The sequence below is a fragment of the Heloderma suspectum genome, chromosome 2, assembly GCF_057233095.1.
Source record: "Heloderma suspectum isolate Gila_16-S chromosome 2, 16-S_ref, whole genome shotgun sequence".
In the NCBI taxonomy this organism is placed as follows: domain Eukaryota; kingdom Metazoa; phylum Chordata; class Lepidosauria; order Squamata; family Helodermatidae; genus Heloderma; species Heloderma suspectum.
In genome coordinates, this window is record NC_139459.1 from 21677767 (window position 1) to 21702171 (window position 24405).

Below are 24405 nucleotides of genomic sequence, written 5' to 3' on the forward strand. Positions count from 1 at the left end.
CTACTCTACATATGACTAAGTCTGGACCCATCCCAACCCCTGCCTCCAACTAGACATGGAAAGGTAGCATGTCAAGGACAAGGGCTATAGCCTTGTTCCCAACATTCTAGATTTATATGTGCAGGACATTTATGGATGAGCATCAGACATTTGATCCCCTGATGACATCCATTTATCCACCACAATAATTTCAGAACTGTTACAGCCTAAAAGCCGATATAATCACCTGAGGGTGACAATGATGTGTTCCAGTGCTGAGACACAAGGGTTGCTTCTTCTTTCCCCTCCCAATCCTTTTTCCACACCAGTTAAAAGAGCAGGGCCTCTGGGGATTGCTGTAACTTACAGCTCAGGACAGAGTTAACAAAATGGTTAACAGCCTCCAAACACTGCGCTACATTCAAAGGCAGTTCATAATGCAGCAGCCCCAAAGGGCAAAAATCTGTTAGCAGACGCAATGATTTTGTGCCAGTGTTCCATTGCAGAGTGGAGCTCATCCAGGCCGTTGAGCAAAATTCCTGCAGATATTGGACTGCAAGTGTTTGCTTCTCAAGTGTTGCTCAACATAAGTATTATCAGTTTTTCTTGGGCCTGTTAAAAAAAATCATCATCACCCTTGCTATGTCACACACCATTGGCAGACTTTCCCAGACCACTCCTTCTAAATTAGATCCCGGGTGCCAAGGAGTGTGGCAAGTATAGGAAACTGGATCACAGCACAGTACACTGGAGCAGTGGGGGTGGTGAAATCAGGTGGAATTGACAATTTTCAGAGCAAAAAAGAAATGTGAGTTTGGTTCATGGGCTTTATTGGGTGGAGAATTTGGCCCCACAGCCCATTTCAGTTTGATACTCACTCTGTTACAAGACATAGGATGCAGTGCATTGCCTGTCTGTCTCTTGGTGTGATGCTGGTAGGAGAGATGATTGACAGTCTAAAAAAACAAACTCCTAAACTATCGCTAGAGTTCAAAATTCTTGGGAAGAAGAGAGATTGCAATAATCCTAGTCAATATCCACTGGTGCACATTTTGATTTAAAGCAGGGGTGGACAGAAGGTAGATCTCCAGATGTTTTGGACTTCAACTCCCAGAGGCCCTTGCAGCATGGATTGCTGGGAGCTGATGTCCCAAACATCTACTATCTCCATATCCACGATATAAGCATACCTCTCCAAAGTATGAAGAGGACAGTGGTACAGTTAAGGCTGGATTTCAGGGCTGAAGTCCAGGCTCCCGTAGTTCAGCCCTCTCTCCTCCACCCCCAATGATGACAGAGTGTGACAGGTGAAAGGCTCAGTGGCAGTCAGGCCCGCCCCCAGCACCTGGGCTGGTATTAGCATGTCGGAGCCCACTGGGGCTGACTCCAGCCACTGCAGCATTCTGTCCTCTTATTTTTAAAACCATTTTCTAGTTAGGGGGTGGCCAGCTGGGCATGTATATGGTTAGACACCCTCATTTATCCAACTTTACAAATATGTTGTCCCTTTCTACAACAAAATGGTGCTGATTCCCCAGTCAATGTGTTCAGCAGGAGCAAACCCAATTGTATTCCTGTAGTCATTATGGTGTTGTCATAGAAGACAGTTTACAAAGTGAAACTGCATATGCTGAGAGTATTTCTTTAAAAAATAAATAAATCAGGCTTTACAGTCCATCTTTTGTTTGTTCTTTGCTCTCACATATCAGGAATGTAGAAGCAGCTGTAAATCATGGGATGGCAGAGTGGAGGGAGGGGAGAAAAGAAATGTTAATAGTGTGCCACAGCCTTTAGTAATACACACAGCTGTCTAAAGGGTGAGAGGCATAAGAAGGCATAAGCAGAGCTGTAGATTCAAAACAGAAGGCTGTTGCTTTTAAAATTCATTTTAGCTAAGCTAAATCTCTATACACTGTTGTTTAGAATACAGGTCCAGATTTATCCAACACAATTAAAGTAGTTGCACCATTGACTACTTCTATTGTTGCATTCTGGTCCATTCATAGCGAGATGGCAGGCAGGTTCCTGGATGAACTAGCTACTGAAACCTAGGAGATTCTATTTATTACAGCAGCCCATACAAATGACCAACCTTGTGCTGAACCATATGGAAAGCTCTCTGTTGAACTTGGCATCACTACTGGGGTGAAACCAGGTTGAATTTTGTTCCTCTTCCTCTTCAATTATGCCATAGATTGGCTCAGGAAAAAAGCTCCAACTGATCATCTGAGCAGAGCAATCAGCCCTCAAGACGAAAAGAGTGATTTAGTGAATGCCAACAAATGCAGACTTGTTGTATGCTAAAAACACTGAGGGCAGCTCGTGGCAATGAGCACCATTGATTCATGATGCAAATCAGCCAGGCTTAACATTTGCTCAGGGCTAAAGCCTTCTCTGCAAATGGGGCCAGTCACTCACACTATGGCATTTGGAGACAAAAAGGGATGTGGTAGTAGCTGTTTGTATCTTGCGGCATAAGACATAATAGGTTAAAAAAGAAGAAGACCCAAATTGTATGCTTGAACCTCTGTCAGCTAAATTCATTTCAGGATCTACATTTGGCATTTTCAGGGATTTTTTTTTCTGAAGTGGAACTCTTCTATGCTATTCTACAAACCATTTTATGTGGAGAACGTGACCTGTTCCAAGTCCAACAGTTTGGAGAATCCATGCAGGCCTCATAGGATGTTGTTGTTGTTCAGTCATTAAGTCGTATCCGACTCTTCGTGACCCCATGGACCATAGCATGCCAGGCCTTCCTGTCCTCCGCTCTCTCCTGGAGTGTGCTGAAGTTCATATTCATTGCATCGGTGATGCTATCTAGCCATCTCATCCTCTGCTGTCCCCTTCTCCTTTTGCCTTCCATCTTTCCCAGCATCAGGGTCTTTTCCAGTGAGTTTTCTCTTCGCATTAGGTGGCCAAAATATTTGAGCTTTAACTTCAGTATCTGTCCTTCCAATGAGCAGTCAGGGTTGATTTCCTTTAGGATTGACTGATCTGACCTCCTTTCAGTCCAGGGGACTCGCAAGAGTCTTCTCCAGCACCACAGTTCGAAGGCATCGATTCTTCGGCGCTCAGCCTTCCTTATAGTCCAGCTCTCACAGCCATATGTTACTACTGGGAAAACCATAGCTTTGATTATATGGACTTTTGTCGGCAAGGTGATGTCTCTGCTTCTTACTACGCTGTCTAGGTGTGCCATAGCTTTCCTCCCAAGGAGCAAGCGTCTTTTAATTTCATGGCTACAGTCACCATCTGCGGTGATCTTGGAGCCCAAGAAAATAAAATCTGTCACTGCTTGCATTTCTTCCCCTTCCATATGCCAGGAAGTGATGGGGCCAGATGCCATGATCTTAGTTTTTTTAATGTGGAGTTTCAAACCAGTTTTGCACTCTCCTCTTTCACCCTCAACAAGAGGCTCTTTAGATCCTCTTTGCTTTCTGCCATTAGGGTGGGATCGTCTGCGTATCTGAGGTTGTTGATAATTCTCCCAGCAATCTTAATTCCGACCTGTGATTCATCCAACCCAGCATTTCTCATGATGTACTCTGCATATAAGTTAAATAAGCAGGGCAAGAATATGCAGCCTTGTCGTACTCCTTTCCCAATTTTGAACCAATCAGTTGTTCCATGTCTGGTTCTTACTGTTACTTCTTGACCCTTGTACAGATTTCTCAGGAGACAGGTAAGGTGGTCTGGTACTCCCATCTCTTTAAGAATTTGCCACAGTTTGTTGTGATCCACACAATCAAAGGCTTTAGCGTAGTCAATGAAGCAGAAATAGACATTTTTCTGGAATTCTCTTGCTTTCTCCATGATCCAGCGAATGTTGGCGATTTGATCTCTAGTTCCTCTGCCTCTTCGGAACCCAGCTTGTACTTCCGGTAGTTCTCGGTTCACATACTGCTGAAGCCTAGCTTGTAGGATTTTGAGCATAACCTTGCTGGCATGTGAAATGAGCGCAATTGTATGGTAGTTCGAACACGCTTTGGCATTGCCCTTCTTTGGAATTGGAATGTAAACTGACCTTTTCCAGTCTTGTGGCCACTGTTGTGTGTTCCAAATGTGTTGGCATATTGAGTGCAGCACTTTAACAGCATCATCTTATAGGGTTTAAATAGCTCAGCTGGAATACTGTCATCTCCGCTAGCTTTGTTGTTAGTAATGCTTCCTAAGGCCCACTTGACTTCACTCTTGAGGATGTCTGGCTCAAGTTCAGTGACCGCACTATCATGGCTATCAGGGACATTCAGATCTTTCCTGTATAGTTCTTCTGTGTATTCTTTCCACCTCTTCTTAATCTCATCTGCTTCTGTTAGGTCCCTGCCTTCTTTGTCCTTTATCATGCCCGTCTTTGCACAAAACGTTCCCTTGATAATTCCGATTTTCTTGAAAAGATCTCTAGTCTTTCCCATTCTATTGTTTTCCTCGATTTCTTTGCATTGTTCATTTAAGAAGGCCTTCTTGTCTCTCCTTGCTATTCTCTGGAATTCTTCATTCAGTTGGATATATCTTCCCCTTTCTCCTTTGCTTTTTGCTTCCCTTCTTTCCTCAGCTACTTGTAAAGCCTCATCAGACAGCCACTTGGCTTTCTTGCATTTCTTTTTCTTTGGGATGGATTTAGTTGCTGCCTCCTGAACAATGTTACGGACCTCTGTCCATTGTTCCTCAGGCACTCTATCTATCAGGTCTAATCCCTTAAATTTATTCCTCACCTCCACTGTATATTCATAAGGGATATGATTTAGGTCATACCTGAATGGTTTAGTGGTTTTCCCTACGTTCTTCAATTTAAGCTGAAATTTTTCAAGAAGCAGCTCATGATCTGAGCCACAGTCAGCTCCAGGTCTTGCTTTTACTGACTGTATAGAGCTTCTCCATCTTTGGCTGCAAAGGACATAATCAATCTGATTTCGATATTGACCATCTGGTGATGTCCATGTGCAGAGTCGCCTCTTGTGCTGTTGGAAAAGAGTGTTTGCTATGATCAGCATGTTCTCTTGGCAAAACTCTATTAGCCTTTGTCCTGCTTCATTTTGTACACCAAGGCCATGCTTGCCTGTTATCCCGGTGATTTCTTGACTTCCTACTTTAGCATTCCAATCCCTATGATGAAAAGGACATCTTTTTTTGGTGTTAGTTCTAGAAGGTGTTGTAGGTCTTCATAGAACCGATCAACCTCAGCTTCTTCAGCCTCAGTGGTTGGGGCATAGACTTGAATTACTGTGATGCTGAATGGTTTGCCTTGGATTTGTACTGAGATCATTCTATCATTTTTGAGATTGTACCCCAGTACTGCTTTTCCCACGCTTTTGTTGACTATGTCTGCTACTCCATTTCTTCTAAGGGATTCTTGCCCACAGTAGTAGATATAATGGTCACCTGAATTAAATTCGCCCATGCTTGTCCATTTTAGTTTGCTGATTCCCAAGATGTCGATGTTCAATCTTGCCATCTCATGTTTGACCACCTCCAGCTTACCTTGATTCATTGTTCTTACATTTCAGGCTCCTAAACAATATTGTTCTTTACAGCATCAGATTTTCTTTTCACCACCAGACACATCCACAGCTGAGTGTCCTTTTTGGCTTTGGCCCAGCCGCTTCACTCTTTCTGGCACTACTTAGAAATACCCTCTGCTCTTCCCCAGTTGTATATTGGACACCTTCCGACCTGAGGGGCTCATCTTCCGGCGTCATCTCTTTTAGCCTTGTGATACGTTCCATGGGGTTTTCTTGGCAAGAATACTGGAGTGGGTTACCATTTCCTTCTCCAGTGGACCACATTTTGTCAGAACTCTCCACCATGACCTGTCCATCTTGGGTGGCCCTGCACGGCATAGCTTATGGCTTCACTGAGTTATGCAAGCCCCTTCACCACGACGAGGCAGTGATTCATGAAGGGGATCCTATCCTCATAGGATAATTATGGACAAATAAATTCTGGACCTGGAGTCTGTGCTGTTTGCCACAGCTTTCAGTCCATCTCCCCCACACCCTGATGTGTACATGCACATTAGTAAAACACTACACAAAAAGAATCTTGATACAACCACACATACAATCACATTTAAATTATTTTTTTGTAGTGTTTCATCAATGCACACAAGTAAATATACTTTTCTTTTTCTCTTTGTGCATGGGGGGGCGGGACATGAATGAACTCACTTGTTAGGAGCTGCTGGATTTGTGTGCAGTTGCCATGTGTGGTAAGCCACTGAACTGCTGGTGGCAACTTTACACACTTTACACAGTGCTTCAGGCCCTAGATCAGGGGTGCAGAACCTCTTTCAGCCTAAAGGCCAAATTCCATTTCAGAGAAGTTCTCGGGAGCCACATCAGAATCCTATGCTGGAAGGTCCAAGGGCTAGGAGTCATGACACCTGGCTTACAGTGCAAGGAGATATCCCAATGCTTTGTGCTTGCTGTTAGCAACACCTTTACACTTCTACTCTCTTGCTCCAATGTGAGAACACCTGATAGGGGGAATTCACACCAGGGATGTTTGAAGATTTCATTCAGTCTGAATTTTTAATTCAACCAACCTGACCGACACTTCTCAGGCTAATATATGGATCAGAACACAGTCATTCTTTCACTTTCACACACCTCCAACTTTTGCAATGCAGCCTTCCTAGGCTCAAAAAACACACCAAAAATGTGTATAAAAATGCAAACTTTAGGTTAAGATGTGTAGAAAAATGCATATTTTGTGAAAAAAACGCATTAAAATAATCCAACCTTTTATGCATTTAAAAAAATCACTGATTGATATGAAAACAGGACAGAACAAACTTATGAGTTAACACATGAGAAACTGATGCAGGCCAGAAATAGTCTGATCTCTCCATCCCTAATTCACATGTACTGTTTACCAGTGGTTTGCTGTTGAGATTATTGCAGAATGTGACCCATATAGTATTCAGATGACCAATAGCAGTACTTTTGTTTTACAGTGCTGAGAGAATACCCAGCAACAATTTATTGGAGTTCTTGTGGTGGGAGGAGAGAGGAGAGGAGAGGAGAGAGAGAGGAGAGTTTTGGAAAGTAGAGGAGTTCTGGAGGAGGAGAGGAGTTTTGGAGAGGAGGAGAAGAGAGTTCTGGAGACAAATGCAGTTGGTCAAAGCATTTCTTTAAAGGCAGAATCCTCCATGTCCCTTAACTGGGTAAGAGGAAACATGGAACATCCATTACTGTTTGAAATGTTCAATGTGAATTTGGCCTTTGGAAGCTTAAGGCATGATCTGATGTGAAGCTGCACGGAAGATGATAAGATCCAGTGAAAAGCTCAGTACCAGCACGAGACAGCAACCCGTACTCTCCTGCTGATCCTGGGACCTGACCCCACTTCTAATGCCAGTGCAGCAGCCGCCTTTGACACTTCTGTGCTGCTGCTTTGCCTAGCTCTCGGATAGCATAGCTGTGCTAAGGAAGGCAAGGACATGGCTCTGCCAAGGGGGAAAAAGGTACAAGATCTCCTCCCATCTCTTTTCCTTTGGCTCACAGGAGCTGCAGTTCATCAGTTGGGTGGTTCATAGGTTATCTAGGCAGTGTGATTGCTGCTTCCTCATAGCTCCTCTGGTTCCCTATAGCTCCTGCTGTTTCCATGTAGCTCCTTCCCATAGCTCCTTCATTGACATGATTTGGACATTGGATAACCTTTCAGGCCTGTATCTCCAGTGTGCTTTTGGTTTTATTGCTACACCTGAATCCAGGTGACTGCTAGGAGCACTTTTCACCAACTCCCTTTTTATGAGACCCTTTTTGTTAGACCGCAACTCCACACTGGTTAGATGTGGACCTGGAGACTCTCACCTATGCCTTCATCACCTCCAGGTTAGATTACTACAATGCAGCCTGCATTGTGCTGCCCTTGAAGATAGTTTGGAAGCTTCTGGTAGTGCTGACTGCACCAGCCCACCTTCCATAGGGGGTGGGATACTGGAAGAATATTCCACCACTACTGAAGCCATGGCATTGGCTTCCTATTGTGTTTTGGTAAAGGTGTTTTTGATCTACAAATCTCTACAGAGCTTTCATCTAACATGCCTTAGAAGTTAGAACAGTGCCTGATCTCTAATTTCTTGCTGTGTTTTCCAGGTTCACCAGCGAAGGTGCCCAGATGAATGGCCCACTTTCTTGCCTTCAAAAACTCAGCAGAATCTGAACCTAAGTACCTTTTGGAAACATTGTGATCCATCTATCCGTCCCCCCTTTCCCTTTCCTTTTTTGCTTCTGTTTTGTTTTGCTTTTGGTGCTCAGAAGAGAGTTAGGTGGTAATGACCAAATTTAAAACTAAAATTTTATATATGATAGTCACAATCCATTGAATATTAGTTACAACTAGATCCAGTGAAAGTAATGGATTTAATTTAGTGGTGACTACATCCTATACCATTTCTTTCGAGAAGACTTATTTGTGCCAATACTGAAGCTGAAGCTCAAATATTTTGGCCACCTAATGCGAAGAGAAAACTCTCTGGAAAAGACCCTGATGTTGGGAAAGACTGAAGGCAAAAGGAGAAGGGGACGGCAGAGGATGAGATGGCTAGATAGCATCACCGATGCAATGAATATGAACTTGAGCACGCTCCGGGAGAGAGCGCAGGACAGGAAAGCCTGGCGTGCTATGGTCCATGGGGTCACGAAGAGTCGGACACAACTGAACGACTGAACAACAACAACAACAACAACAACAACAAATTTAGTGAGTCTAATTTATTTTAATTCAATTTACTTTTGAATAAGGGTGTTTTGGAGCACAGCCTTAATCTAACTGAATATTTTAAAATTCTCTTTTAGTGTAATGTTTTAGTGTGTTCTTCCTCCTGTTTTATTAATATAAATGTTTTAACATTTTAGTGTGTTCTTCCTCCTGTTATATCCTCTGAGCCTTTGGAATGTCATTACAAAGTCATTACAAATATAGCCATTCATTCTTTCATTCATTCAAACATGCACATCTTTGACCTGCAATCTGAAATGGTACAGTGTCATAAAAGTTATACCACACATCATTTCTGAACATGTCAGTTTAGTTCTTAGAGAAGGTTCTTAGGATCAGGGGACTGGAAACAAGAGAAACTGAAAGAACTGGGCATGTTTAGCCTTGAGAAGAGAAGACTTAGGGGAGATAAGATAGCGCTCTTCAAGTACTTGAAAGGCTGCCACAGAGAGGAAGGCCAGGATCTCCTTCTCGATCATCCCAGAATGCAGGACATGGAATAATGGGCTCAAGTTACAGGAAGCCAGATTCTGGCTGAACATCAGGAAAACCTTCCTGACTGTTAGAGCAATACGACAGTGGAACCAATGACCTAGGGAGGTAGTGGGCTCTCCCACACTGGAGGCATTCAAGATGAGCCTGGACAGCCATCTGTCGGGGATGCTCTGACTTGGATTCCTGCACTGAGCAGGGGGTTGGACTCGATAGTCTTATAGGCCCCTTCCAACCCTACTATTCTATGATTCTATGATTCTATGATTCTTCCTACCTGCTCTCCAACCATTATCTCACTACATAAGTACTAATAGAACATGACACTTATTCCAAAGAGGTGGGAAGTGATTCTGGGTATAGTGTCAATGTGAAGAGACAATGCAGCAGCCTATGATCCTACAAAGACCTCCCCCCTTATTTCCTAATATAAATAATACAACAGCCCCTACTCTCATTCCATTATTGCCAGTAACCAACTCTAAGGGTATAGTATACATTGTCCCTTGGGCAAAGACCAAATCTTGACCATACTTCCAGCTGATCATCTGAAGCTAACATTTCAAAAAGAAAGGGAGACCCTATCTGAACTGCCTTCCTTGATCACCCAAAAAAGAGAAAGGGGAAAAAAGAACGTCTAATTAGTGTTAGTCTATTGGAAAGGAAGCTAAACACACTGCTCCACCACTGCCAAATAAAATTAAAGCCCAATTATTGATAAATGAAGAGTGGTTTGTGCTGGAGCCTGGCCTGCAGTCGGAGGAAATACATCTGTCATTTGGCCTGCACAGGAGTCATTCATGTGTGGCATAACATCCTGTGCATCTATCATGCATCTGCAGATTTTTGTTTAAATTCACTTAGCTGTCTAACTAGATTCGGTCCTGGATGCTTTGTATGTTGTGAGTATTTGGACTGACAGATGCAATTCTGGGCTGAAATGGTGTGTGACATGACTAGCTAGCTATCCTGCATATTAATTATTATCGAACCCATAACAGCTGAAGCTTAAAAGCAAATGGCCTGTTTTGCTATCTGTGCGTGTGTGTGTGCATGCATATGTGTGTGTTTGTACCTTTGTATACATCTTGTACGTTTAACAATTGCTCTTTTGCTCCAGGGCAGGTAGGAGACATACTGCAGATCAATGGACCATTGTTGCTGAGGGCATTTATTATTACCGTGAAAATTAGAATGGAGGTGTTAGAAACAGTGCAGCAGGAAAGAAAAGAAAAAGAGAATGCCCCTCTTTTACCCTTATGCAAATTGCATATTCTATAAATTGGGGGGAGGAGTGGGTGTCAGAGGCTGGATTGGGGGGTGGAGAAGCGGGGTAGACCATTTCATAAATCTTAAATTGGTAAAATAGTTTATTAATTCTATTGTCAAATGCAAATGGAAAACAAACATTTGTTAAGATGATAAAATTGTAATGTCTGTGCGATTGTTTCGGAGGTGCCTCGGAGCCGTCAGCCACAAGACTTATTCATCTGGCTGCACTAAAGTTTGATTTAAAGTTCATGTAATTTCATCATCTTATTGTAAGGAGAATTGAAAATAAATGTCACCTTCAAAGAGAATAGCTAATGGAGTTTTCATTCCCCCCCCCCCGCCCCTACACTCAAAGTTCTGAGACAATATTCTGCAAGCAAGGCATTAATGAAACATTTGCCTGGGCAAATTCCCCCATAGTATTTCTTTCCTTTAGCATGCTCGCCTAATTCTTCTACCACAGCATGAAGTTTCACAAAACCTTCTTGGGAACTCTCCTTTTTATTTTTAAGTTGTTGATTAAATAAATGTGGTTTCAATACATAAATATTACCTTTTCCCAAATGTGCTGGAGCACCAAGTGAGGAGAGTGCTCATGAATTAGTGAATTCATGAATTTCTGAGAGCCGGTTTGCTCCTTGATCACAGAAGAGCTGGCTTCAAGTCTCGCCTGCCCACTGGGAACATTTGGATGATCATGGGCAAGCCACCTTCTATCTGACTCAGTCAGTCTGTAAAATGGGAACCATAGTAAGCAGCTTCACTGGGTTGGGAAACCAAGAAAAACATTAGCATGCTTGGTGCATTAATAGCATTGACATAAGAACATAAGAAAAGTCATGCTGGTCAGCCCAAAGGCCCTAGTCCAGCATTCTGTTCACACAGTGGCCGACCAGCTGTCAATGGGAAACCCACAAGCAGGACATGAGTGCAACAGCACCTTCCTGCCCATGTTCCCCAGCAACTGGTGTACATAGGCTTACTGCCTCTGATTACTGGAGGTAGCATAGAGGCATCAGGAATAGTAACCATTGATAGCCTTCTCCTCCAGGAATTTGTCTAACCCCCTTTTAAATGGGACTTACTTCTAAGTAAATGTGTTTAGTATTTGAGTGATAGAATTTGTTCACACATGTGGGTATATCACTTGGTTGCCTTCTACTTGATGAGAGGCAGCTGAATGTTTAAATTGACTCCATTGAAACATATTGTGTATGAGGTAGGAATGGATGAATCAGTCTATAATACCCAGTCTGTGTCATTTTTACATCTATTCAATCACAAGCCCATTCCATCCAATTTCCACCTCAATCTGCAAATAATAATAAAAAGCATGAAAATGCACATTTATTTTCATATGCATTTTCCCCTAACATACTCAATTTGAACACAATTTTCTCAAAGGTATGCATTTTTGTTTACAACTCTCCCTAATATATGCATCTTCGTACACATGTTTCTCTGGCGTACCCATTTTTGTATACAATTTTTAGCTGACGACTGCATCACAAAATTGAGTGAAGTTTGCAGTCTGAAGGATAACTGTGTTCAAATTAGGTCAGTTCACTTACAAACATGGGCCAAACCAAATTCTCCCCCAAGCCTACTTTAAAACTAACATCAGGTGATCAAAGTGTTGTCTTCAGTCTTAGATCTGTACAGAGAAGGCAGAGACTGAAATGAGCTCCCCAGGCTTGAATATGCTAGCCCCATTTTGAGTTGAGTCTACCCATCTTTGAGCTGGGCCCAACCCAAAATGCAGTTCACATCCTACCTCTTCTGCTTTCTTGACCTCCCTGCTAGTCCCCCACATCTTCCCAAGGGGAAAAGAAGCTTCAGGGAAGTTGGATGGGCAAACAGACAGTGAAGGGGCTCCCTCTGACACAAGAGAGAGACCCCATGATGTCTCTCCTTGTCTTCAAATGGTGCATGGAGTGTCATGCACCATGAATTATTTGCAGATGAGGAAGGGCCCTGGGGAACTTCTCTTGTGTCTAAGGGAGCCACCCGTTACTTTTCACCACCTGTAACTCCTTTCTGCTTTCCCTTCCCCAAGGTAAGGCCTTTTTCCTTGAGGAAATTAGAGAAGGTAAACTAGCAGGAAGGGCAGGAGAACTACAGGAAATGGGCCCTTCTGAGTATTCCAGTCAAATGGTGTGAAACCCTCTCTGGGTTTTTTCAGGTGTTTGCCTTTAACATTCAATTAATGTTCAGGATGAGCTGGAGGGGGTGTACACACATCTGTATGACAGATGCAAATCATCGCTTGAAGTCGTGAGCATCAATCAATGAATATGCATGAGTGAGCCTATTCTAGGGCGGCCATTTGTGAATGGCCAAAAAAGAGGAAATGCAATGCCAAAAAGGGGGGGGGGAAGGACATTGATTTGCATAAAATTTGCATATGCTAATTTATACATGTAGACACAGATTTAGAAATAATTATTAGAATAGAAATAGAAATACATAGGAACATAGGAAGCTGCTTTATACCAAGTCAGACGATTGGTCCATCTAGAAGCTTCTTGGCTCCTGTCCCAAAGCACCACGCACTACATAAATAATAAGAACATAGGAACACAGGAAGCTTCCTTATACTGAGTCAGACCATTGATTCATCTAGCCCAGTATTGTCAACGCCGACGGGCAGCAGCTTTCCAAGGGTTTAAACACGGGTTTAAACATGGGATTGTCTTCATTCAACACATACACTCTACCACTGAGCCACGACCCCTCGCCAGAGCCACAGTTCCTCCACTGTAGTGTGGACGACTGTGACCAAGTGAGCTGTGCACCTTGCTCAGCCTGCTGTCCAAGTGCTGTTGACTGACAAATTCAAGGCCCAACTCTTCCTTTTGATGGTTCTTTATCTTTAATTGGGACTTGGACTGGGGAGCCCTTCAAATAGCGGACTGTCCTCAGCCGCAGGGGTCACGTAGCCACTCCACCATTGTTACATTTTATTAGTACTGAAAAACCGACAGTGCCCTGGCAAAGCAAACTTCTTGGGTCAGAAAGACATTCTGGAGCCTCAGTTCTCAAATTTAGCATTGTAGCTAGCTACTGGAACAGCATGCCAACCCTTTGTTAAAAATGTTGAACCATTATTTAAAAAAAAATAAATCAGTGGAACACCACTTTCTATGCATGACATTTTGGCTTCTCCTTTTCTGTGATGAGTTTGTGATTCAAAGACTCAGTTAAAAGAGAGAGAGAGAGAGAGTCTCCCCCCCTCCCCAATAACTTTGAAATGATGTTACTTAGAAGCACAGGTGTTTTTATCCCTTCACCTCGAGGTTTTCCCACCTGCATTGTGACCCTGTTAACTTTCATATCGGAATAATTTTGTGCTGCCAGCAACATATTTGTTTTTAGAGGAGAATATGCAGAGCAGCACTTGGGGCTGGGTGACTTGTGTGTCCTTACAAAGACACATGTCGGTGCAAAAGCTTAGGCCTTCCTCCTGCGATTTTGTTCTTTTGCAGTGGGATGGCCACAAATCAAAGAAAATACATCACTGGAAAAGAGGACAAAAGAGGACACCGATTGGCACAAAATGTGCACATGCGAATGTATATGTATAGATGCAAATTTAGACATCTTTACTATAAATTAAATGGAAATTATAGAATTGGAGACCATTTTGTTTCAATAGGTCTGTTCTAAGTATGACTAAGTCTGGACCCAACTCAGTATTTGGCAACATATGATGAGTTTTTAATCATGTCCTGGATTTCTCTTACGACTGTTGAAAATTGTTTTAGATATAGGTGGCCTGTATGTGAGTTGTGTGTTTATATATCTCTATGTAAATGGTTTTACACTTTTCATAATGTATTTTCAATGGTTTTTAATATTTGTAAACCACCCATAGACCTTGGGCTATGGTACAGAAATGTAATAAATAAATAACCTAGTATGCTTGCTTAGATGAGTTTTTGTTTGAATCGGCAGTACTCCCAGCTGAGCAGAGCAGAGCAGAGCAGAGGAAGCTGCTCCAGCTGGTCTAGGGACTACAGAAACAAGCAAGCTTCCAGAGAGCGAGCGATCAGAGCAAGCATACAGGGGGAGCAAACAGGAGTTGGCCAGGGGAGCTGCAGTGGCAGAAGAGACAAAGGAGACAAAGGCAAAGAGTGAGTAGAGGACCAGGCGCAGGCTACTCTGGAACAACCAGGAAGCTAGACACAAAAAGGGAAAGGCGACTATGGAAGGACAAGATTCTCCAGTGGTGGTGACCTGCAAGGTGTGTGTGCCATGTTTGTTTTCTTGCCTGAGAACAACATGGTCTACACGTGCAACAAGTGCAAGTTGATCATGCTGCTGGAAGAAAAAGTAAGAGGACTGGAGTGGTGACTGTCGACCCTTTGGGGAATAAGAGAACACGAAGAGTTCTTGGACAGAACGGTGGAACTACAGCAGCAAAACAAAGAACAGAAGTTAGAACAGCAACAGCAAGCTGAGGCAGAAGAGGAAACTGCTGAGGTGAGGAAAAATGAAGTAGAGGATACTCCTTGGAAAAGGGTGATAGTTAGGAGCAGAAGAACTAGAAGACACTTGGCACCAGTGGAGGCAGTGGAACTAGGGAACCATTTCCAGGTACCTGAGGATGAGAATGGAGGACAGCCTGCAGAGGAAGAATTACAGGGGAGCCTGCATGAGAGCGAGCAAGAGGCTGAAGGTCAGCCAAGCAGAGGCGATGAAACCAAGGTCTACTGCTACAAGAAGAGAAGAATAGTAATAGTGGGAGACTCCTTGCTGCATGGGTTTGAAACCCAAGTATGTCATGAAGACTCGTGGATTCTCCAGGTATGCTGTCTCCCGGGAGGATGGATTAGAGATGTGACTGAAAGGTTGCCTGCACTCATAAAGCCCACTGACAGGTATCCCTTTCTTCTCATCCATGTGGGAACAAATGATACCGCCAAGCGGATCTATGAAGAAATCACATCAGACTTTGAAGATTTGGGAAGGAAACTTAAGAACTTTGGGGCCCAGATAGTTTTCTCATCCATCCTTCCAGTAGTTAGGAGAGGGATAGAAAGGGAAAGAAAAGTACTCTGGGTGAATGACTGGCTACAAAGGTGGTGCCGATGAGAGATATTTGGATTCTGGGACCACGGGCTATACCTCCAGAAGATGGATTGTTGGCAAGGGACGGGTTGCACCTCACAACGGCTGGGAAGAATGTGTTTGGCCACAGCATGAAGAACTTCATCAGGAGGGCTTGAAACTGAATCCTACAGGGAAGGGAGATGTAAAGTTGGAGGTAACAATGGACGAAGGCTTATGCACCACATGGAGAGAACAGCTCTAGTAGCACCCAATAAAAGTATTCACAAACATGTAGGGAGAAAGCCAGACCATGAAGCACATGGTCTTCGATGTCTATATACTAATGCCCAGAGTATGGGAAACAAACAGAACGAACTTGAACTCTTAATACAGGAGGGAAATTATGACTTGATAGGTATAACTGAGACTTGGTTGGATTACTCTCATGACTGGAATACAGCAATTGAAGGATATAACTTGTTCAAAAAGAACAGGAGGAACAGAAAGGGAGGTGAGGTTGCACTATATGTTAAAAATACATATCTCTGCACAGAAATACAGAAGGATGAGCTTGGTAGCCCCATCGAGAGCATCTGGGTTAAAATAAATGCAGCAAAGAATAAAAGGAACATGGTGGTCAGCGTCTACTAGTGGCCACCCAATCAAGGAGAAGATGAGGATGACACTTTTGAAAAGCAAATTGCCAATGTTTCAAGGAAGCATGATGTGGGGACTTCAATTTCCCTGATATTTGTTGGGAGACAAATTCTGCAAAACATGACTCCTCCAAGAAACTCCTGACTTGTGTCGTTGATAGCTTCCTCCTACAGAAAGTGAAAGAAGGAACTAGAAGATCAGCTATCCTTGACTTGACCCTAACCAACAGAGATGACTTAGTGAATAAACTAGCAGTTACAGGAACTCTGGGGGAAAGCGACCATGTTATACTTGAGTTCATGGTTCTAAAGGAAGCAAAAGCCAAGTGTAGCCAAACCCGTATGCTGGATTTTAGGAAAGCTGATTTTAATGAACTCAGAACAATGATAAGTAAGGTCCCATGGCAAGTGACTCTAACGAGAAAAGGAGTCCGAGATGGGTGGGAGTTTTTAAAAAAGGAAATTCTCAAGGCACAATTACAAACAATTCCAGCAAGAAAAAAAGGTGGAAGACAATGTGGCTTCACAAAAAGCTAAGAGATGACCTGAAAACAAAAAAAGGACACATATAGGAAGTGGAAAGAAGGCCAAGCAACAAAGGAAGAGTACAGGCAGTTAGCACAGAATTGCAGGGATGGCGTCAGGAAGGCTAAAGCTGAGAATGAGCTGAGGTTAGTGGGGGACGCGAAAAGCAACAAAAAAGCTTTCTTCAGATATGTGCAAAGTAAAAGACAGAGGAAAGAAATGGTGGTTCAGCTATAAAATAAGGATGGCAAAATGATAACAGATGACAAAGAAAAGGCAGAAGAGCTTACTTCCTACTTTGGCTCAGTCTTCTCCCAAAAGAGGGTCTATGAGCCCCCTGGCAAAGGAAAAGTACAGGCTGAAGGCGCAGGATTGCAGCTTGAGATCGATAGGCATATGGTCAAGGAACACCTAATTACTTTGAATGAGTTCAAATCTCCAGGGCCAGATGAACTGCACCCTAGAGTAATAAAGGAACTGGCAGAAGAACTCTCAGAACCACTGTCTATTATCTTTGAGCAATCATGGAGGATGGGTGAAGTGCCAGATGACTGGAGGAGGGCTAATGTTGTTCCTATCTTCAAAAAGGGTAAAAAGGAGGAACCTGGGAACTACAGACCAGTCAGTCTGACATCAATCCCTGGGAAAATTCTGGAGGAGATGATAAAGCAATCCATCTGTAAGCACCTTGAAAACAATGCAGTGATTACTCGAAGCCAACATGGCTTTGTCAAGACCAAATCCTGCCAGACTAATCTGATCTCATTTTGAGAACATCAGGAAAAACGTCTTGACTGTTAGAGCAATACGACAATGGAATCAATTACCTAGGGACGTGGTGGGCTCTCCCACACTGGAGGCATTCTAGATGGGGCTGGACAGCCATCTGTCAGGGATGCTCTGACTTGGATTCCTACACAACAGGGGTTTGGACTCGATGGTCTTGTAGGCCCCTTCCAACCCTACTATTCTATGATTCTATACTTATATTTTTATGTGAACATCTTCCCCATATCATCTTATCCCTGGGCAACTCTTGTGGCCTTTGGGGGCTTCAGAAAAAATTATTGAACTGTGCACATACCCCCCCTCTTCACCACTGTATGTTTTATTATACAGCTGGTCTGGGCAACTGCAGGAGTCTGGGGCCATTTTTCCCACTGGACGCCCCCCTGCCCACCGTGGGCCCAGTTGATTTTCCCTTCTCCCAAAGAGGGGGAGAAGGGATAACTCAAACCAGGCTGCTACTGGTATGGACCACTGTACAGGATGGCCACCATGTTATATGCCTGGTGGAGTATACTCCTCTGACACCATGTGAATTGGAACGCTGGTCTCTGAAGGTCAGTGGTAGAGCCCCTGCTCTGCAAGTAGAAGGTTCCAGGTTCAATCCCCATCATCTTGATGTAGGGCCGGGAAAGAATTTGGCCTGAAAGCCAGTCAGTGTCAGCAATACTAGGCTAGATGGACCAAGGGTCTGACTTAGTATAAGACAGCTGCCTGTGTTCACCTATGATAGTATGAAATGGGCTTCCATTTCTGAAAAGTCACATTCCATACTTAAAGGTGGCCTAAAAATAATGTTAGATAAATAGGTCATACTACAGTGGGGAACACCATTACAACAATCCACCCTGTCTTACCTTCCATAGAAAACAGCCTGGGATAACTCCAAAATATTATACTTCAAATAAAGACCATCAAACCCCTATTTTCTCAGAACCAAACCACACAATTCATGCAGTTAAGAACTGCCTCAAGGCTTTATTTTAGAGTAAACGGAGTAGAGTATTTTAGAGTGCTATTTTAGCGTAAATAGCAAGTGCACAGCGCCCAGTTTGGATTAGAAACCTGGCAGGGGGAGTAGAAGGACTTTAACCCTGTGGCTCCCTGCTATGGGCCCTATCTGGATTGCCCTCCTGCACCTGCTATTAGGTTGGCCACTTATGCATCCCCAAAAAAGAGGACAGGAAGATAAAATTTGCATATACGTGTGAAAGTGTGATTAAAATTTGCATATGTTAATTTTGTAAGAATAGGTGCAAATTTAGAAATGATGACTATAATTTAAATAGACATACAACACATCTCACCATAATGGAGACGACTGTGATGAGGTGACCTGTGTGCCTGCTTAGTCTGCTGTCCGGGTGCTCACCGTGAGTGAGCAACTTCAACCCTCCTGCTCTCCTTTCTTAGAGTTCTTTATCTTTTAAGCCATAGGGACACGGGAACATCACAAGCTTCCTTCTACTGAGTCAGACCCTTGGTCCATCTGTTATAGAAATTTCAGTTGTAGTATGCCTGTTATCCCATGATTGTATAAGCTAGGCTATGTCTGTTTTACCTCAGTGTGAGACTGCCATGCTAAACAAAGACACAGCGTCTTATCAGAGACTCAGGAATGCCAAGAATGTGTTTACTAGAGTACAAGGCTACCTCTCTGCGCATGCCTAGATATGTCAAAGGTGCTGCCTGTCTTCTGTTTCCCTCTCAGCTAGACAAAGAGATTAGTACCGCGCAAGCGTAAGACAGCCCCAAAGGTCTGGCCTATATAAACTTTTGAATCACATCACTTGATTGTAACCTTTGTTGGAGCGTTAGCCCCAAGGGTTGCCTTATTCTGCAGAATAAAATCGTGTTGGACCAGATCTCTGCCTCCTCTCATTCTTGGTAAACTAATTGGAAGGTCTACCAGGGAAAAGAACACAATTTTTGTAACACATCTAACCCCATCTATATGGCACCGCTTTGACCCCCCATCCCTTCGCAACTGCGCAGCAATGTGGCTTCGAGTCAGCATGCCCTGCGATACACCAGCAATGTTCTGTGCGCTTCCCTAACAGACTCTCCATGCCCTTTTCCCCCCTTTTTCTTTTATTCTGAAATGCGCAGCTGTGCAGTCCCGTGAGTGTGGGGGTGCGACGCTTCAGGGGCTGTTTTGTATTTGAGGGGCTCTGCTGCGTCTTTCCGCCCCTTTTTAGGTAAAAACTAGGTGTTTTGTGCTCCTTCATTTCCACACCATCAGTTTGTCAGCTCCCCAGCCTGAGACTCCCGTGATGGTTCGCACTCACAAGCGTGAGCAGTACGTGCCTAGCCACTGCTCTGAAATGGTGCCCGCAGTGATGTTGTTCCTCCTTGAAGCCCCCTCCCCCCGACTCTTGGGTACTAGTCCAAAAGCAACCATTGCAAAGATATGAAGCTGCAAAAATGTGTGAAAGTGTGATTAAATAAATGAAAACGCCCCTCTGTGCCTCTGTAACTGCACAGCTGCGAAGGGATGGGGGAAGTAAAGGGATGTCACAGAGTGACGCAGGCACTATGCATGCCTACAACATGCCCACTGCAAAATGCGAAGTTGGTTTGGGGGAGGGACAGATGGCTCACGAGCATGGTGAAACCCATAGCAAATGAAAAACATTGCAGCAAAACGACTCCTTGGAACGCCGCATTTTCCGGGCAAAAACCACAGATGGCTGCGAAGTTATGACTGTGTCATCTGTCCTGAGGGACCTCGACATGCACCCGCCCCAGAGTAAAAGCCGGGTGTAGATGGGCCCCCAGTATTGTCAACACTGACCGGCAGCAATGGCACTCCAGGGTTTCAGGCAGCAGTTTTTCCAGCCCTACCTGGAGAAGCCGGGGACTGAACCCGGGACCTTCTGCATGCAAAGCAGGGGCTCTACCACTGAGCTATGACCCCTCCAAGCCAGACTTGGATTGGGCAGCCCTTCAAATAGAGCTGGATGGGGAACTTGTGAACCTCCAGATGTTGTCGGGCCAGAACTTCAGTCATCCCTGGTCATTGGCCATGGTGGCTGACGTTGATGGGAGTTGAGGTCTGACAACATCTGGAGGGTCACAGGTACCCCAATCTTGAAAAAGACAATGCCTTCAAATAGAGGATTGTCCTCTGTAAAGTAGGACACATAGCCACTGTACCTGCTATTTCCATCACGAGGCCTGCAATTTGCTCTAAAAATATTTTTTTTTAACAACCACACAATTGTTAATTCCTTGAATGAGTTCATGTCTCCATTGGCCCTCATTCATCCTGATGTGGCCAGAGAGGTTGGTATGTGTAAACAGCCTCCTGTCTGTGTTGCCAAAACACATGGGGATGCAGATCTGGACAGACATTCCATTCTGCATCACCATGCTCATCCAAACCTTATTGAACTGTGGATATACATCACCATCCAGGATGCATACCTAGTTGTCTGTAACTTGAGCTAGATCAGAGACAACCCCTCTGCCTCTTTAATGCACAAACATATAAGCACTTTTTGCAGACAGTTCGAAACTAGCAAAGCAGAAATTATAGAATCATAGAATAGTGGGGTTGGAAGGGGCCTACAAGGCCATCGAGTCCAACCCCTGCTCAATGCAGGAATCCAGGTCAGAGCATCCCTGACAGATGAATGCCTCCAGTGTGGGAGAGCCCACCACCTCCCTAGGTCATTGGTTCCACTGTCGTATTACTCTAACAGTCAGGAAGGTTTTCCTGATGTTCAGCCGCGATCTGGCTTCCTGTAACTTGAGCCCATTATTCCATGTCCTGCACTCTGGGATGATCAAGAAGAGATCCTGGCCTTCCTCTCTGTGACAACCTTTCAAATACTTGAAGAGTGCTATCCTATCTCCCCTCAGTCTTCTCTTCTCAAGGCTAAACATGCCCAGTTCTTTCAGTCTCTCTTTAGGGATGTTAGAGAATTCTGCCACGGACTCCAATGAGGCTGGATTCTCATCCCCCCCGCCACCCCATGAAATTTTCCCGGGATGGACTAAGGATGGACGAAAGTCCTTTACCTGGTCCCGCAGCTTGCTTCGCGGTGGGGGGGAAGCGCTTCGGTTCTCCCCCTGAAGTTCAGGCCGGGGGGGAGGCGCCCCGCCCGGCCGAAATTCAGGCCGGGGGGGAGGCGCCCCATCCCTCGCCACCGAAATTCAGGCCGGGGAGAAGCGCCCCGTCTCCCCGGCCGCGATATAAAAAAGTAAATGTAAACACACACACACACACACACACACACACACACACACACACGTGATAGGCTACGTAACGATTTACGTAGCCTATCATGGCTAGATTTCCAAAGTCAGCCATGATAGGCTACAAAAATCGTTACGTAGCCTATCACGGGTGACTTTGAAAAAAAAAAGTGTACGCAAATGGCGGTGCCCATGGGCGCCGCCATTTGCGTTCCTTATTTGGGCCCGGGTAGTCTATGTAAAGATTTACGTAGACTACAGCGAAAATAAGGGCAGCGCTATTTGCGTTGCCCTTATTTTCGCCGTAGTCTACGTAAATCTTTACGTAGACTACCCGGACCCAAATAAGGAATGCAAATGGCGGCACCCATGGGCGCCGCCATTTGCATACGCACTTTTTTCCCCCCCAAAGTCACCGTGATCTAGCCGTGATAGGCTATGTAAATCGTTACGTAGCCTATCACGTGTGTGTGTTGTTGTTTTTTTACATTTACTTTGTAATGGTGGCGGCGGCAGCCGGTCGGAAGACCGGCCGCTGCCCCCGCCCCCGCCAAAACGCCGCCGAAACGCCGCCGGGACCCGCCGCCGAGAGGGACATTCGCATGAGGTAAGTCCCATCCCGGGGGGGTGGGGGGGGAGAATTTCATCACCAATTTCAGGGGGCCGAATGCGTTGGCATTCGGCCTCCCCAAGATTCGTGGAGAAATTCTCCGCCATCCCTAGGATGGACCCTACCTGGCATCGGCCAGTCCAGTCTGGTCCATCCACTGCCCTGGTCTGCGGCTGCGAATGGCTGCCCCGGACTCTGGCCACCATTTGCCTCCCTGCGTTAGCTGTGATAGGCTACGTAAGTATAAGTCCACTATGCCATTTGCGTTGCTACTCTTTGCCATGATAGGCTACATAAATATATACATAGCCTATCACAGCTAATGCAGGGATGCAAATGGCTCCCGCTATGCCGGATACCGTTTGCAGCCGCAGCCCGGGAGTGGATGGAAGTCTAGCTGTGGGCAGGCCCAGCCGACGGCTCTGTGGACTCGCTGCGGAGTGGAGCCGGCCAGGGAGGATTCCAGGGGGAGGGACAGATCGCCTCCCCCCCCAGTGGACACCCCCACCCGGAATGGGGTAAGTAATCCGCCCATCCCTACTCTTCATAGGGCTTTGTTTCCAATCCCCGATCATCTTTGTTGCCCTCCTCTGAAGGCCTCTCCAGTTTGTCTGCATCCTTCTTAAAATGTGGTGCCCAGAACTGGACACAGCACTCCAGATGAGGCCTAACCAGTGCTGAGTAGAGGGGAACTAGTACTTCTTGGGATTTGGAAGCTATGCTTCTATTAATGTAGCCCAAAATAGCATTTGTCTTTTTTGCAGCCACATTGCATTGTTGGCTCATATTCAGCTTGTGATCGACAACAATTCCAAGATCCTTCTCGCTTGCAGTATTGTTGAGCCACATATCCCCCATCTTGTAACTGTGCGTTTAGTTTCTTGTTCCTAGGTGCAGCCGTTCCAGTGCTGATGTTCTGTAAAAGAGATTGGAGTGTTTTCGTACATTGGAGGGCTTTTGGTTTAGTTTCTTTTTCTTTCCTTTAAAAGAAAAAGAAAAAAGAGGCTTTAAAATGCAGTGTTCAGTTTTGACACACTCGGTGTCATATGAAATTAAGAGACTTGCAGACCCGCTGGGGCCCCCAAACAGCTCCAACATTTGCTAGACACACTTTTGCATCTCATTTTGTCATAAACCACTTATTGCCTTTTGTAATGTTGTGGTTATTAGGTTTACATCAACAGCACCCCCCCCCCCTTGTAAACCTCTATTGATCGTGTATAGTACTTGGACGGCTGGCTGGTTCTCCCTCTCTCTCTCCCTCCCTCTCCTCACTGCTCTCTCTCATTCTCTCTAATGTGGATGGAATAAATGATTTACCCCCTCTCCCAACTATTAAAGTATAGGGTTATCAAGGGACAGATTTCTGGACCAATTATTTTTGCAGGTACTGTACTTGGCCATGTTTAAGCATAATTACCTAGTGATGTGGTATTTACTATTGTAACGGCAATGTGTAATATTTACACCTTGTAAAATAAAAGCAGGCATTTAAAGGTACTTAATACTTTCCAGTTTTCCTGTACATTTCTGCCAGTGTTTTCCCATCAAGAAATGGCATGGGGTGTTTCTCCACTCCCACCCCCCACCCAAAGCCTCTTAAATGTTCCAGGTTTGTGCAATATGGAGACATGATAGAGGTCTACAATATTATGCATGGTGTGGAGAATGTGGATAGGGTGACATTTTTCTCCCTCTCTCAAAATACTAGAACCTGGGGTCATCCTATGATGCTGATTGGTGGGAGATTCAGGACAGATAAAAGGAAGGGCTTCTTCACACAGCACATACTTAAATTATGGAATTCGCTACTACAGGATGTAGTGCTGGCCACCAGTTTGGATGGCTTTAAAAGGGGGTAAGACAAATTCCTGGAGGAAAAGGTGATCAATAGCTATAGTCTTAATGGCTATGTGCTACCTCCAGTACCAGAGGCAGTGAGCCTATGTACACCAGTTGCTGGGGAATATGGGTGGGAGGGTGCTGTTGCACTCATGCCCTGCTTATGGGTTCCCAGTCAACAGCTGTTTGGCCACTGTGTGAACAGAATGCTGGGCTACATGGACCCTTGGTCTGATCCAGCATGGCTCTTCTTATGTTCTTATGTTC